The sequence below is a fragment of the Myotis davidii genome, unplaced genomic scaffold, assembly GCF_000327345.1.
Source record: "Myotis davidii unplaced genomic scaffold, ASM32734v1 scaffold332, whole genome shotgun sequence".
NCBI classification, from domain to species: Eukaryota; Metazoa; Chordata; class Mammalia; order Chiroptera; family Vespertilionidae; genus Myotis; species Myotis davidii.
Genome location: NW_006285779.1, coordinates 7139986 through 7145927, shown reverse-complemented (window position 1 = coordinate 7145927; position 5942 = coordinate 7139986). Strand labels below are relative to the sequence as shown.

At 46.4% G+C, this 5942-nt stretch overlaps 1 protein-coding gene across 1 annotated transcript in view; it reads right to left on the bottom strand.

Annotated features, from left to right (window-relative positions):
- The window catches only part of PIK3AP1 (phosphoinositide-3-kinase adaptor protein 1), a 96541-nt gene that overhangs the window by 25942 nt on the left and 64657 nt on the right, over positions 1-5942 (bottom strand). The gene's annotated exons all lie outside the window — the stretch shown is intronic.

Here is a 5942-nt window from a genome sequence, read left to right as displayed (position 1 = left end):
CCACTAGAGACCTGGTGCACAAATTCGTGCATGGGTGGGGTCCCTCGGCCTGGCCAGTGATCAGGGCCAATCATGGCCATCTCGCCCAGTCCCAATCGGGGTGGTAGCAGCCAACGACTGGGGAGAGACCACAGGAGGTTGGCCAGCCAGGAAGGGACCGCGGGAAGGCTCCAGGGCATGTCTGGCCCTCTTACCCAGTCCTGATCAGCCAGACCCCAGCAGTAAGCTAACTACCAGTCTGAGTGCCTGCCCCCTGGTGGTTAGCACACGTCATAGCAACTGGTTGAGCAGTCGAGTCAACCGATTGGTCAGACACTTAGCATATTAAACTTTCATTATATAGAATTCATCCATCCATCCATCCAACTACTCAATAAGAACACAGAGTAAATATGGAGTATAAAGAGCAACATTCACAATCCTCAGGCCCTTTCCTGGACCACAGGGCTCAAAAGGTTAGAATATAGTTTAAAGTTGAAGAGTATACAGTCTGGTGAATTTGTATTCTTTGTAAGTGTGATATAAGGAATTGGATAGAATTCCTCATACAAATTCACCAGATTGTCTTTAACTGGTCCCCAAAGATCAAAGAAGTAAGGAAACAGTATATGTGTGTATAATAATGAAATTCAAACCATTTTTTCTGAAAGTATACTATTCAACTTCAATCTACATATTTTACTTAAGCAAGTAAGTCCTCAGTAATTGTGTAATATGACAGTGAGCACAACCTCTTGATAATATCAAAGCTCTACTTTATTTTTTTAATTGTGTTTTATTGCTTAAGGTATTACAAAAAAATATTACTACGTCTCTTTTCTTTTTTGCCCCTTGACCTTCCCCCAGCCTCTCCTACCCCCCAGTGTCTTGTGTCCATTGGTTATGCTTATATGCATCAAAGCTCTACTTCAAACACAAGGCTGAAATTTTACTCCAAAAACACATATTTCAGAGTCATAAAGTACTGTACTGTTGGTTGCTCAGGTTTAAGTGGATTTACTGTGGTAAATGAATGGTTTCATTTTTTTTTGCTGTTATAAACAATGCCATGGTTACATATTTTAAAATTAAGCCTATTCTTTCAAATGCAAATGCCTTTTGAGTCCTGTGGTTCAGGAAAGGGCCTGAGGGTTGTGAATGAGGCATGGTCTTTGGTATCCTGGAGACCTAGGTTCAAGCCCTGGTTCTGACACCTACTAGCTCTGCATCCTTGGGCAAGTTACTTGCTATCACTGAGCCTCTATATCTCCATCTGTAAAGTGGGCATAAATAACAGTGTCCACCTCATAGGAAGACTGTATGTGCCAATTGAGACAATGCTTATCAACAGTGCCAGGCACTAGAAATTAGTGGCAATCATTGTCATTATATTGAGGTAACCTAGACAGTGTATAGGTTTCTTGCTGTTGTAACAAATTGCCACAAGCTTAGTGGCTTAAAACAAGAACATAACGTATTATCTTACAATTCGGTAGCTCAGAAGTCTGAAATGGCTCTCACTAGGAGAATCTCAAGGTTTTGGCGGGACTACATCCCTTTCCAGGAGCTCGAGGGGAGCGTCTGTCTCCTTGACCTTTCCAGCTTCCAGGGGCTGCCTTCCTTCCTTGGCACCAGGCCCTCTTCCTCCAGCCTCAAAGCCAGCAGTGTTGGGCAGAAAGCTCGGCTGAACCAAGTCCTCCTCATGGCACCATCTCTGATTTCTTCTTCCATTTTTAAGGACTCTGTGATTACACCCCGATAATCCAGTACATTCCCTTTATCTTACGGCCAGCTGATAATTCCACCTGCAACTGTAATTCTTCTTTGCCATGTAACCGAGCATATTCACAGACTCAGGAACATTATTCTGCTTACCACAGATGGGACCAAATTATCAGTACCGTCAGCCTGGGAGTAGGACACATTCAATTCAAGCAAGACCATCATGTCCACAGAGGACTCAGCAGCCCTGGTCTGATACAGGCACTGGTCTCTATTGAGTCTCTGGATGTGCACTGCCTTCAATGAAGTTACCTGAAATTGATCTTATTGCCATTTATATTTTAAATAAAATGGTTCTTTTCATACCGAATTGAATATAAATATCTTTGAATTAGACCAGGAACAGCAAATGCATACGCTGGCCTCCATGTCCCTATTCTATACTTAAGGCAAACATTACTGATCCATCATAGCATTGTTCCTGGCCTCAGAATTCTTCTCAACACAGCTCCCCAGCCACTCAATACCAGCTAACTGACACTGGCACTTGGAATTATGTTTAAGACACTATTACCATACTTATCTCAGGCAGTAAGTCCCAGTAGTAGTAGAAACTGCCTTTACAATATTAAAGAAAAGAAAAAGCACCTCGCTGAAGGAGTTCATGAGCGATAAGATTCTCTCAAACTCTAAATTTGACAACCCAAGAGTACATACAACCCAGGCACACCGTGAGCAACACACGAGTGACTGAAACACAGAAAATTCTGGAGGTACGGGACAAAGGACATTTTGTAAAGGAAAGCAGGAGAGTAAGTCCCTGCGTTCCTGGATGCTTGGGGTTTGTACTTCAGATTACAAGTGCTTAACCTTCATCCTTCGCCAGTTAAAAATAAACTGAAATGTGCCGAAACCTGCTGGTCTAAGGAGAAAGCGTGACGTTCTTTCATTTCAGCGGAGAGGAAAGAGATAAAAACACAAGTAGCCTCCGGGGCCACCGTCTCCTCCGGGAAGAGGCAGCTGGGAGTTATCCTGGACTTTACTGAGGGAGTCCATCAGAACGAACCCTTTCCCGGGGGGAAAGACGCATGAACAGATGAGAGGAAGCCTGGCAGGCACTTAATTCGGGAATCAGTCCAGAGGAATAATGAATTTGCAAAGAAGCCCAGGTGATACTCCTCATGGGACACAAATCTAGATTACTTAGCTGCAGTAGAAACTCCATTCAGATTACGTGTTGTTAATTTAATATAAAACCTAATCTGGGTACATAATACAGTAAAATGCCAGATACTGAGAGACTATTCTTCTGGAAAAGCTCTCAACCCCCGAGAGCAGGCCAACGGAGTGTTGTTCCAGTAAGTATTTTTATGGCCAAAAAGGGCCTCAGAGGCAGGAGCAGCGTGACTGCCCCTTTGCAGGTAACCTGAAACCTGACTGGTTTCTAGGTGGGATCGATGTTTTGATTGACCATGCCAATGAGAAAGGCCAACCTTCCCACACCCCTGTGGAGATGTAATGGGAATGAGACAGAAAGACAGAGAGAGAGAGGGAGAGTCACATATATACAGAAAGACACAAAAAGAGAGATGGGGCAGAGGCGGGGAGGTAGAGTTGCAGTAGGAGAGGAACAGAGACAGAAAGATAGACAGACAGAAACAGGGGCAGAGAGATAGAGAGGAGGGCAGTCTGAAATGAGAGCAGCTAAGGAATGGTTGGCAATGAAGAAGGGGCTAAGAGCGAAGGGGTTAGAGAGGCCACCAGTTAAGTTCTGTGGGTTCTGATGCAGGCAAGGGCTTCAATGCAGTACTCCGGCAAGCACAGACTCTCTGCCGTGCAGGAAGGAGTGCACACCATGACTTGCTAAGTCACCCCACCATTCGCCTCCATGGCTGCCCTCTCGGGGCATCATATCCTTTTCCTTCATGGCACTGTCACGGTTTGTAGCTATATATTGCATTAGGTGGGCCCTTTGTTTAATGTCCAGCTCTCCTGCTGCAAGGGAAGCTCTGGAAGACAGGGATCATGCGGCTTTTGGACTGACTTCCGTCACCTGGCACAGCGACTTAACGCACGAGGGGTTCGGTAAACACTGCTGAATGCATGAATGTGTGCGTGCACAAACCAACGAGGAACACACAAATGAATGCGTGGAGGTATGTGGGCCTGGTGAAGGAATCTGGGCATCTCCCAAGCTGAGAAAAGAGAAGGGCAACGCGGGCAGGAGGAATAGCACAAGGTAATGTGCAGAGGCATGAAAGACAAGTCCACCCGGAGCGGCTGAGGAGTTGGTTCCACCCTGAGGTGTCCCCCACTCAGGACACCTAGCAGATGTCTCACTACCACCTCTCGGGAAAGGGAAGGTCTACAAACTGTTCCACCCCACGAAGTCTAGGATGGCTCTTATTTCCTGATGCTCTCAAAGTCAAGAAACAGTTGAGTGCCTACTGTGTACAGCACTGTGGATAGCGCATGCTTCCTAGCTGAGGGAGGAGCAGATAACCAGAGAAGCGTGTACAGAAGCACAGTGCACAGTAGTCTGCATGCAGTGCCCAAGGAAAGGATGAGGGAGCACGTTAAATGATGGTGGTGAGGATTTTATCGTGTTAACTTTAAAACATTCAATCCAGTAGCTTTCACTGTGCACCTATGTCCTCAATGCAATTCTCTGTACATTTGGAGGATCAAAAAGCAATAGACATCAGGAAGTGCCCTGAGCCTCCCTTTGCCCTGCTGGGTCAGTTTCAGGCCTGGACAGGACAGGAATAGAATGAGTTCCTTGCTGGTAAGACCTCATGCCTTGCACCCAGCCCCACTGCCCCTAAAGCATTTATTGGCTCCAGCAGCCAGTGTCTTCCCAAAATGGGAAGCAGGAGAATAGCAGAGCCTCAGTGGCTGCAGGAAAAAAGACTCATGAGAGTGCAGACAGGGCAGGCGGCACGTTCTAGAAGCAAATCGGTAACCACAATATTGCTTACAAAGGCGCCTCCTTCAGCTGGGCTCAGACCTGACATGGCTGGGCTGCAAGGCCCTTCACTGTGCCCCCAGCTTGGAAGGGACCTAGCTTGCAGAGAGGGGTTGTAATCGGAGAGCTCAGGTAAAGAAAGACTGGAGGTGACCTGTTACAAAGACGCCAGTTACCAAGGGGGTTGCTAAGGGCTAAGTCAGCTCTCTGCCACACACAAACTTGAGCTGCAGAACCCGGCGGAGGGAGCAGGGGTGCAAAAGAAAAGTTCAAGACAGGAGTCACATGAAGCAGAACAGCCTTTCGGATGGATTAGGGTGACTGCTGTGAGTTTAGTTTCTAGGAGGGAGATATTACACATTTCACCTTTTGCCCCTTTCCCCTTTTGAAGAAAGACAAGCCTCTGAGATGTTTAAGCAAAGCTAAATCCACAAGCATATTACCTTGGAAACAGCTGAACAAGGGCCTCCCAGAAATGGTTCCCGAGGCCTTAGCACCCAGAGCCTCAGGGAACCTTTCCAAACAAAGTGTATTACCTAAGTCAGAGGGCCACCCGGACCACCGTATCATTCTCTGAGGCAAGGACAGGAGCAAAAGATCAGGACACAGTGAAAACCCCCAAAAGGAGGTGTGTCTTGATTTTCATTTAGTATTTGCATAAGCTTGACCTTAATGAAGACATTTATTTCTTACATAGTAAGGTGAGGGTGTTGATGGTTTAAATCTGTGGAATCTTGAACAAAAAATTCTCAAGAGAATTGGGAGCAAAGTTGAAGGTTTGATAACATAGAAACGTAATTGCCACCTGGTGGCAGCATATCTAAACTAAAGATCCTGAATGTGAGGGTGTGTGTATGTGTGTATGCATGCTTGTGTGTGTGTGTGTGTGTGTGTGTGTGTGTGTGTGTGCGCGCGCACTCACCCACGCAAATTCAGGGGGAAGGACAGATTGGAGTAGAATAAAAAATCTCAGGGTCAGAACCCCACCTTGCTCCCCAGACCCACTCCATTCAACATTGTGAGTTTCCCTGACAACCTTCCTACTTAGTGTTTGTTTTAGACTCCCTTTGGAGAAGAGGGCCCCATTACTCTCCCTTTTCCAAAATTCAAGTCAAAAGAGGCAGATTTGCCGAAACCGGTTTGGCTCAGTGGATGGAGTGTCAGACTGCAGACTGAAAGGTCCCAGGTTCGATTGCAGTCAAGGGCATGTACCTGGATTGCGGGCACATCCCCAGTAGGAGATGTGCAGGAGGCAGCTGATCGATGTTTCTCTCTC